Source organism: Chroicocephalus ridibundus, chromosome 6 (genome assembly GCF_963924245.1).
Source record: "Chroicocephalus ridibundus chromosome 6, bChrRid1.1, whole genome shotgun sequence".
Taxonomy (NCBI): Eukaryota; Metazoa; Chordata; class Aves; order Charadriiformes; family Laridae; genus Chroicocephalus; species Chroicocephalus ridibundus.
This window is the reverse complement of record NC_086289.1, coordinates 74,389,374-74,401,141: the sequence shown is the minus strand read 5'-3', so window position 1 is coordinate 74,401,141 and position 11,768 is coordinate 74,389,374.

The window sequence follows — 11,768 nt, the reverse complement described above, 5'->3', positions numbered from 1 at the left end:
GAATTAAGGTGGGCAGAATGTAATTGTTTAAATTGGAATTTAGACAAGACAGCAGAGCTAACATGCCAGTAATGTAAGAAAACTGAGATGCAGGTACAGTAGATATTTTGATCACTATTAACTCACTTCACAGTTCTTGTAGGGTGATAGCACAATCTGTTACCAAGAAAAGAATTGTGAAGTTTTAATTGAACACATTAAGGTCTCTTTATCCATCACTGCAGCAAAGGCTTCAATACTATAAAGTCTAAGTGTACTTTCTGAATCCTTAACAGGAACACCACTTGGTTTTTGAACGACCGTTTGCATAAACAGTGCTTGAGCAGCAATTTGCTTGCTTTGATTTATGAAGAGGCACCCAGACTGGAACACCAGCATCCCAGCATCAGCTGTGGGAAGGATTTAAAGCACATCAGAAAGAGAGACCCTGTGTGTCCCACGGAGCAGATACACACTAAGCAAGGTTTCCCTAGCAAACGGAACCAGCAGATGAGCAATAATGCAGATTCAGTTGGAAATCACTCCATACTTCAGAGAAGGACAAGAGTTTTGAGAGCTTCCAAGGGAGACTGAGAAAGACAGGCCCAAAGCTTTCCTCCAAAGCATCTCTGACTACGCATTTGGTCACAGAGCAAAGCAGGATGATACGCAGTAATCCAAATAAAGTGAGTAAAGTGGAATACATTAAAAAATTAAGCTGTTGGCTCCTGCTTGGACCTATCAAGTAGGTTTTTTGCAAAGTACAAATTCTCTACGTGCCTTCCAGCTTCCAAATGTCTGCAACATTTTTGCTCTTCATCAGCCCAACACTTCCCAAGTGAATTACTTTCCCGTGAACTTTTCTAACCAAATCTCCCAGCAGGCACTGCATCTTCCTCCTTGTCTCATGAAACAGGGACCTCACATGCTACCTACATTCTCCCTCGTACCTAAGCAAATGCACGTCTGCTACACATGATATCTTAATCACTGGTACTTTCTGGAGAAAAGTTTCAACATCTGCTGTATCTTAATTGTAGCATCTCAAGGGACACCAGCTGACTCTCACATTAGTTAGCAAAGCCCTTCCTGGTAGGAATTCTTTGGAGGCTAAATCGTTCATCTGAACATTGCCACAACACAGCAGGTGAAATACTCTGATGCAGCAAAGCAGCACAAGACCTATTTGCCTTCCAAGCCCTTCATGTAGGATTTACTTACTAAGCCTGCAACAAAGGAGGTAAAAAGAGGAATTCCACCTCAGAAGAGGTGGAGTTGTTCAGTAAAGAGCAGGCCTTTGTCAGGTATAAATTATCACAACTCTGTTGTCATGGAGCTACGAGAATTTATCCCTGCTGAGGGTCTGCTCCAGATTTTGCAGCTTTTATTGCTGTGTATGTATTGTAGCAGTGAAAGGTTGTCTATCATGATGAAAGTAAGCATAACACAATGATTTGTTTGTTTTTATAACTCTGTGGTTTTATATCTGACTGTTACTCATTGCTTTTTTTTTTTTTCCCTCATCACATCTGCTCTTGCTACTTTCTGAACCTGAAATCCCTCATTAAGATGAATCATCAGTAACAGCCTTTATCACTCCCTACTGGCCCTGAGACACGCGCAACTAATTACACACACACACCTCTGCCCCAGTTTACAACTGACAAAACAGAAGCAGGGAGACTGTGTTGGTGACAATTTTAAAAAGAAACAGTTCTAGGACAAGATTAGACAATATAAGTTTGTCTGGTCTAAGTCCTGTGTTTATGTGCCCAGGTAACATTCCCTGGCAAAGGGAGGAACTATTTCTTTTTGAAAAGGATGCAAAGACACCATTACAGAGAATCACGAATTCACCTTAAAAGTGAACAAAAAGTGAATAATGAAAACTTGTAATGTAACAACAGTTAGGAATAAGACTTTTTGATGTGTTAACCTTTAAAGCTTTATTTTTACGTTTATTCAGTTGCACAACTTCACAGAATCACTTTTATATAGTTGTTTTTAATAGGGAGGCTCATTTTGGGGGATGAGATTTGCAAAAGCACCAAGAGATCTCTGAGCACAAATCCCATGTCTTTCTGTGAGACTTGTGTTATCGAATCACCCGTGTTTGTTTTGAAAATCACCTCTTCTGAACTCATTGAGGTTTTTGGCAATGGGGACAGAGTTAGTTAAATTGGTCCAAAGTCAAAGTAAAAATATATTTCCTGCCCCCTCCCCCCATTAGAGTCTTATATTATCATAAGGAGATGAAAGCATAAACATGGTTTACCTGACACTGACAAACTAGAAGCCAGCTTTCAAAGAATCAGTTTATCAAAAGAAAGACTTAAGAGCCCGGCCGTGCACTTTAATCACTTGTTTCATAGGTGTGAAAACAGAGACATTTCACATAGGCATGAGACGTAATTGATAATTCTCGTCCTATCTCAGCCTGTTAAACCGATGATTGCTGCTGATATTCTAGATCACAGGACATGCATTCTTTGAAGAACTTTAAAATTTACAGTGAAGTTTTCACTCTGTATATGTCAAAGGACCTCAATCACTTTTGTCTCTGTTACCATCAACACATCCCAAAATTTTAAGGTAGCTATTTTATTACTAACCAAAGAAAAGATAAAATGCATTTTCCCCCTCTTTGCAGTCAAAATGAATGGCTCTGTTAAGAATATGCTTAGAACCATTAAATCACGAGCCTGATACACAGGTTATTTGTAAATGACAGAAAGCCAAAAGGAAAGATTCAGCAGAATTTGTTTGTGGCAGACTAGTCTCACATGCTGTCTCACATTTAAAAAGTCTCACTATTCAAAAGTTATTTCCTTGCTATTAATCACATCTAGCCGTTTCTATGAGAGCTGGAGTAAAGGCGAAGAGAAGCTGGTATAGTCATAAAACTTGTGAGCCAGCAGCTTTTCCCTTGGCAGGTGTCCATCCCAGCTCCCCCCACCAGCCTCTGATGGAATCAAAGGGGGATCTGTTCTCTCATCAACTAGGTGATGTACACACTTCTTGGCATGGCTGCCTTTCTTCCTGTGAAATGCTGCAGAATACAGAGATCCTTGTGCTGGCTCTCCACATGACACTACAGCAAGCATAAAGGATACCAAACGACTTAAGCAGTGACACTGAATCACTCAGGGACTGGCCCAGTTGAACTGAAAAACTTAAGAGCACCTCTCATAGTCAGGCACCTGAGCAAGGGCGTAAGGATTTGGCCCACTGAGCTGGTGGGACAGGAACAGGGTCAGGATCCCACATAGTCAGGTCTCAGAACAGACTTTCCTTACATGCTCCCCGTTAAGTGGTGCCCATTTTCTGTGTATCAGCAGCCAATTCCTGAACTGTGTGACAGGAACTTTTTAACTCACACAGATGTTTCAGACAAAAAAAAAAAAAAAAAAAAGGAATCATCACTAATAAAAAATATTCGTACAGGTTGAAACTGAGCACGCCTCCTGAAACATGAACTTCCTGCTCAGCAGAAAAAACGAAATGACTTTGGGACCCAGCGCAGTGCAGGAAGCCGAAAAGCTGCAATGAAAAAAGGTCTGATGTCTGCAAGGGCACTGAGGAAAGCACATTCTCCATCTGATACGGACTGTATTAGGGAGATTGGCCCTGGTGTCCCAGAAGAGCCCTCCCAGAGTGACACCAGCTTTCTGGAGGAAAGGGACTGATGTGCAGGCTGGCCACACGTAGGGTTTCAATGCTGCTGCACCAGCACAACAAAAAGTACAGCTTTGTAACTGTTTCTGGCCAAGGTGCACAGAGGGGGAAAAAAGCTTCCCTTAATCTCCTACACTGAGCACGGAAGCAGGATTCGCACGTGCACGCCTGTGTGAAGAAACACGTATTTAAGAAATCCCAGCCTTTCTCTCATTTAGTGGGAAGTTTTATGGGATAAAGGATAAGACTGTAGCCTGCGAATCAGTAAGAACAGGTACTATCCTAACTTCTGCCGGTATCCGACTTGGTAGACTTGAGTAAGTCAGTTTAGAGATTAAAAACCCAGTAATAACAACTATCAATTGTTTGTTCCTATAACACAACTATAGGTCCACTCTAAATCAATTCCTACTTGAAGCAGAATTAATTTTTCAGAAAAAAACCAAGAAACCTTGATTTCAAAAACTCTTCACTATTTCGTTTTTTATAACTGCTCTGTTGAAAAGTTTTCCACTATCCTATTCTGTGCCTTGTATAGATACAGGCTGGGACAAATTATCTTTGCTCAAATTAAATAGGTTCACGCTCTCAAGTACCTTGCTGCACAGAATGTCCAAGCCATTAACCATTCTCTAAGCCTCCATCAGCTCTTTATTCCTTTTTGAAACATGAATCTGAATCTTCACACGTACTCAGATGTTTCGGAAGTTATCACATCACTACCGACACAGAAGCGCATACCTTCATAATTCCTCTTTGGAGTTTCTCTTTAGTCCATCTTTAGGCCGTTGGCCACTGTGTGACAGTGAAATCCTGCATTCACCCAATTCTCTACCATGATCTCCCAAAAATTTGCAGTCATTATTTCTCAGGATAGAGTCATTCATCCTGCAAATGTAAGCTAAATTATTTGTTCATATACATGAAAAAATACATATATAAAATAAATGTATATATATGTATATGGTATTACCTTCAGTTTTACTGAAGCATGTATGATTTATGGATCATTTCATAAGCTAACTTCATTTCCAAAGTCCCAAACTTTATTCCATCTACATAAATTTACCATTAATGATTTTTTTTTTTTTTTTGGTCATTAAAAGAAATGGGAAACAGAGCACAGCCCAACAATTCCTAAGGGATCCTATTAGATAATGATTCCCACTTTCCATATTAAGACTACCAGATTAGCAGTTTTAGGTCTTTTTAATGTGTTGCCCAGTTGAATTTGCATTATTCTCATTTCTTAATCAAAGGTTGTGTGGTACCATGACAAATGCCCTAAGAAAGTCCATTACATCAGCACTACAACGTTCATCGACCAAAACTCATATATCATAAGATAGCTATTGAGTTAGTCTGACAAGATATATTTTCCATAAACCAATGAGAACTACTATAAATTACATTATTCCTGATTATTACTTTACTAATAATGTCCCACATCAGTCTCCCATTATTTTGCGAGAGATTGGCACCAGGCTGAAAGGCCTGTAATTACTAAGCCATGCCATTTAAAATTCTGGCACAGTATTTGCCTTACCAGTGCAGTATCAATTAATAAAAAACAACATTAACAGTCCAGAGACATTCTTAAGTGGTTCCTTGAATACTCCCTGACGAACGTTATTGGAACTGCTGATCATAACATGTCTTAACTTGAACAGTAGCTGTTTAACAACCTCCACAGTTAGTGATGAAATGAAAGTAATTTCCCAACCCTATCTCTACCTGTTCAAAACACAGATAATAGCACTTACTCCCAAAATGCTTTGAGATCAGTAGTTTAAAAACAATTTATAAGAGCTAGGTATTTGAGTTTTTTAACTCCTCTGTATCGCAGTACCTCTCCAGTGATTAAGAATATTCATACTTCAAGAAAAATCCTTCTTTCTATTGTACTGAACAGGCTCTGAGGTACAAAGTATTCTTGTGTCTTTTTCATGCTGGCTACCCAGAATTTATACAGCAACACTGAAGCTTTGGCTGCCAGAAGATCCCTTATGTAACTGTGTGGAGTCGCTCTAAATGGATGCTTCACGGAATCCAGTAAATTCTGAAGGTTTGTCAAGTACAACAAATAGTGAAGCAGTTAATATGGTAAGCAGAATATGTGTCATCTATATTATCAGTAATCACAAGTGGATAAAATCTGATTAAGGAGCAAAAATTTTCACTTTGAGATCTGTAAAGCATTTTTGTACTCAAGATAAAATGATCAGAAGAAAATCCCTGCAAATCATCATGCTATTTGAGGTCTAGCATGTTTTAGGTAGTGGTACTATGTAAACCTTTTTAGCAATATTAAACCATTTAAACCAGATTTTCATTAACTGTGTAGCGAGTATTCTATACTAGTAATTTTTCCTAACTACAAGGTAAACTGATGTGTTTACACTGCACTGACTGATGCGATGGCAACGTAGTGCAGACATACCAAAGCCAGCTTTAAGCCAAAGCCAGCCTGGGATACTGGCACCCATCTGGCCACAGACATCAGGAGCCTGGAGTAGGTAAATGCCTGCCTACTGATACAGCTCCTAAAACATCTTTTGGAACCCTAGTGAGCCGTTAAAATATTAGAAGTATCTTAAAAAAAATGGATTTAAATTACCTAAGAAGGTCAGCTGTGATCAGAAGTCTAACAGACCTAACTCCAGTGATGGTAAAACCAGGCTTGAAAGTATTTAGGCAAGTTAGTTGTTTTCAGAATAACTTCACCTCATCAAATTCACCCTCAGATACTTTGTGCGTAGATTGAAGCAACCTCAGAAGCATTAAATAGAACTTGTAAACAGGTACAAACATAGTGCTTAGCATTAAAAACAGGGGAAAGAAAGGCCAGAAAACTTACTTCTGATTGCAGCAGAAACACTATAACAATTAATCAAACAAACAATGTAAGTTTTGAGCAACCTGGTTTAGCGGGAGGTGTCCCTACCCATGGCAGGGGCTTGGAAGTAGATGATCTTTAAGGTCCCTTCCAACTCTAACCATTCTGTGATTCTAAGTACCCAGAAAACAATAAGGGGATGAGTAACCAGCAATGCAGACTGTTTTCTCTGTACAACAGGGTACCAGGCATTACAGACAGGCAAAAACGACTAGATGTTTTTCATAAGAACTTTATGACATTGTCATAAACAGCTGGGGGAAACACGGCCTAGAAAAATCACTGTTAGGTGGCTGCTTAACTCTACGCAGAAAACAGTTCTTGATGATTCACTGTCAAACTAGAGGGGTTTCCCAAGTGGCATGCCATAGAACAGCACATAATTCAGTACTTTGATTAATGATTTGGCTAAAGGAATAGAAAACATATTTGTTAAATTTGCAGGCAACTTGAAGCTGGAAAAGCTCGTGAGAACAAGGATGTGATCAGAATTAAAAAACATCTAGATCAAGTGGAGAAATGGTTATGAGTAAGTAGGATACAAGTCAATAAGTACAGTGGCTAAATTCTATAGTTAGGTAGGACTAATCACAAAAACCCACAGTGGCTAAGTAAACGATTCAGGAATATCACCAAAGGTAACAGCAGATCACAAGCTGAACATGACTCAACAGCGTCATGGTGCTGCAACACCATTTGGGGGGATGTATAAACAGAAATACTGCATGCAATACACATAAAAAAAAATTTCTGGTCTACTGCACAAGAGTAGACTAGAGGTCTTGTCCAGTGTTGGACGTTACTGAAATAAACCGGTCCACGGAAAGTAATAGGAAAGATGATCAAGATCTAGAAAACCCAACCTTTGTGACTAGGTTTAGGAACTGGGGTTGCTTACTCTAGGAAAGAGAAAATTGAGGGAAATGCAATAATTTTCTTAAAATGTGTACAAAGCAGCTACAAAGGGAATACATCCTTCTCCACATCAATTTTTGGCTAAAGCAAAAAGAAAAAAGGGCATAAGGTTCAGCACTGCATATTTAAGTAAGGTCTATAGTAAAAACTTCCAAGTAGTAGGACAGTTAAGCACTGGAGCGAATTGTCCTGGGGGTTGTGGACTTTCCTCATTTTGACACTTTCAATAAGCGGCTGCAGAATCAACCCTAATATATTTATGCTACACTGCGATCACAGTAACTGCGGTACAGGTGTTACACCTGGAGATTCTACACCTTCCATAAAACTTTTTTCTGATAAATGAGGAATGGTCAGTTTACAAGTCTGCAACACTTATGTAGATGAGGCTTTTATGTTTACTTCAGCAGAAGCCTGCCAGGGTCCAAAGTTCGGAAAACATCTGGCCATTGAAATGTAGTTTTCTTGGAATCTGCCATCAGGTGCATGGGGAAAGTGGAGAGAAATACTTTCTCTTCCTTTTTTTGTCTAAATAGGCACATCTTTTTTTGTATAAGGCATTTCTGTGTGGAGAACAGTGTTACTACACATCGAAAACTGCCTCTCTGCAAACAAAGAAAATCTCCTCTGCTAGAAAACTGAATATATGGCTGGGCAAACAAAAGTATCTATGGTGCTAACAAATACAGCCACACAGGAAAAAGGCAGGACAGATCTACTGTTGGCCATTTCCTGTTGTGTTTTGATGCAGGTGGTATGTTAATGGAGGACCATGATTTGTATCCTCCTTCAAATAGGCGACATTTTGCAGCACTGGCTGCCGCTGAACTCAATGCAAGTGTACGTGAAAAGCCCGCTCAGAGCCCACCTTTCCTACGGAAGCTACAATTTCTCCCCAGCGCTTGTTTCAGATATAGGAAGAGTGGGACAGGCTATGGAGTACCAGTAACCTTGCCCCGTGACACACCAGCACCTCTACAACCCGTAGGCCAGTGCTATCAGAGGTGCAGCTGGACTGCTGCCTCTGCCCATGCGCGGCATTTACCCTGTACATGAAGCTGGGGTAACAACAACAGGCACACAATACATAAATTCGGGTAACAACAACGGAAGCTTCAACTGAAATAGGACGGCGGATTTTGTAATTATGCTGCTCATAATCTAGAATAATGTGGTATTTTTCTTCATTTTGTTGACAAGTTCTAGGCTGGTTCTTACTGACAGGCGCAGAGTTACAGGTGAAAAAAAGTGGTGCCACTCCAACACAACGAAGAATTATCCTGTTAGTATTCTACTCAGGCTATTTACAATCTAATTGCTATTTGTTACTGTGACTTTTGGTTTCTACGTTGAGTCTTGTTAATTAAATGTTTTATATGCATCATTAGCAAAACTTTTAGCTTTTTAAAATTAATTTAGGATTGCATGTTACTCAAATTTATTATCCATTACAATATGTAAAGCACCTAAAATACCCCCTTTACACGCATTCCCTAAACACATATAAATCATGTTAGCATATAAAAGCAATGTATAAATACACATAACATAATTAGAGCTCTCATTGATGTGTGGTTGTACCATTCTTACCTTACAACTACAACTAGAAAACAAAGTATGAAGTGCAATTAGAAACTGTCAGAACTAACATATTATGAATCCTTAATTCTATGTTATTAATAAGACTTAAGACTATTAATACATTAACAACTGAATTTCATTTTCACAGTTTTTGCACCTCGCTTGAGACTCAGAATAAGCTAGGTTCTTTTTGGTAGTAAATTTTTAATCAGCTCCATGTTTTCACAAATTAGGCCAATTATTTTCAGATAGCAGAAAAAATTATTTATGAAAATATTTATTAATATTAATGTTTGTAAAGATCTATTTCTTAATAAAATGGAGGCGTTAGGCCTAAGTGAACCCAAAGAGTTTCCATGTATGCAAATTACTTATTATCTCCATGGTTACATGAGCTAATAGACTGATGTTTTATATAAGGTATATGCACCAGAACATTAATCTACTATTGAACAAAGCAGCAAATCTGTGTCTTTACGACCAAACATATGCTATCGTTGGATACTGGCAACACAATCTGTTGTCCTCCATGAGAAATACCAAAAGACACGGAGAGATCTGAGAGGCACAGTGGAGTGATGCATACCACAACCTGCTGTGCACGCAGAGGTCTGTGCTCCCCGAAGTGCTCTCTCCAAGTCTGGCTTCTGAAGCTGCAGGAATATAGCACATCACAGGCCACCTCTGCCTCCAACGCCACTAATCATCACCCGCAACTTGCATTTAAAACTCTTCCATTGAACACAGCGTTGCACACAACTTACAGCTATGGAAACTCATTTTACTTCGAGTTATCCGTCACCCACCTTCAGAGAAGCATCTCTACTAAGGAAGGGCTCTTAACTACGCGTTTCATGCTAAGTATATATTCACTTTCCTGACTTGGAATGTGCAGGTCTGTTTATCATTGCATGATTTCCCTAATAAAAATCATGACTTGCCCTTGCCATGTGGTTTCTTGGCATGGAAACCATAGGCTTTGCCATTCCAGTCACTTTGTTAATGAAGAATACAACAATAACTGTTATTAACTTGGAGTCTGTATGTGTTGTTTTGTGCATTTTCAGAGTCAGTGATTTAAAACTATTTGTTAAATTTGCAGGATGATATAAATATCAATGAAGTATCTACCACTATTGAAACTCAATAGGCCTCCCAGTGGGAGTTAAATGTCGGGTTTGTGCCAGTATTCTCCAAAACCACCTTGTGCCCTTCTGTATTTCTGAAAATGCCCCTACGCTCCCATTACGACCTCTAGGCTTCCTAATAGTCCTAAATGCCCCAGAAATGTATTTGAAAACAAATTCTGAGCACTTATTTGTAAAATAAAGGATTTTTATTTGACTTTTTGCAAAATTTCCCCTGGCAATTTAATATTAATTAAAATCTGTTGAGCCATATGGTGACTCTTCTTTTTCTTAACAAACATTGTGACTGTCATATTTTCTACCATCATTTTTCCCATTTTTCCCATAACAAACAACAAAGCTTAGAGAGCCCAGAGCACACAGACATCACTGGTTCAAACATTAATGCAGCCACACAGAGAGATCAAAAGGGACCACAATGGAGAAATGTTTGTACAACGTTTTAGGCAAGTGAACCTTGTGCAATTAAACATGCCCTGTAACAAAACAGACCTTCACGTTCACAAATAGAGCAGAGTCACAAACAGCACGGGTCCTGGCACTCACCTTTTCCTCAGCTGTAAAGATCTTGCCTTTATATTTATATTTACGTTACAGAATTTCACATTAATGCTTTCTGTCTCACACTCCATTGTGCACTTTTGAAACTGTACTATAACTGAACAATAAATACCATGCATTGATTCCAGATTAGAACTAGATGAAGAGAGAAACAATCTTGCCGAAGCTTCTCCTAGTGAAGAGCTAGAGCAAAGGCAGAGTTCCCACTTGTGGAAGCACAGCCCTGCACATGGCTTGAACTCAAAGACATTTAAAGAGCAGCTCCTTGAGAAGAAACCACTTCCATCCATCTCTCTATGCAAACATCTCCCTGTGTCTCTCCGCTGCACTGACTGCTGCTTTGCCAGCCTTCTTACTGACCGGTGCCAAGTGATTCACCCCCTGCTAAGAAAAAAGGTAAAAGCTGGATCTACCTGGCTTTACTAGATCTGCCAGCTCCTGCCAAATTGTGGCATCAATATGCCATCGTATAAACAAATCATGAAATGAATGCGCCTGCTCCTGAAGCATTAAGAAAATGGCCTTTTCCAACACACACTACACCATAAAATCTCACATCTAGCATTCGCATCTTGCCAAATTCTACCAATGTTTGTCCCTCACCCTCAAATAACATGCCACAAACAATCATTCTTGAATTAACAGTTCTTCTACTATACGTGTGCTTTTTCCTACGCTGTAGGAAATATTTAAATCACAATGCATCTACTTAGATTTAGAAAAAAAAGATATTGCTACGTACTAGCATTGACAAATATACCCCAGCTTCTTCCTTGAGAAACCTAAGAGAGCTCTATACTTAAAACAACAATAAGAAAAAGAAATTTTCACATACCTTAAAATAATTCAGCTACCATACACTAACTGAGGAAAGGATAATCTGGATCTCTACTGCAGCCAGAGTGAAAAAATGCACCTTCAAGATTACTAAAAGCTTAAGAGTCTAATAAATCTCTGTTCAACAAACAACAAAGACACCAAGGTCCCAAGTTTAAATAGGACTTGTTTTTTTT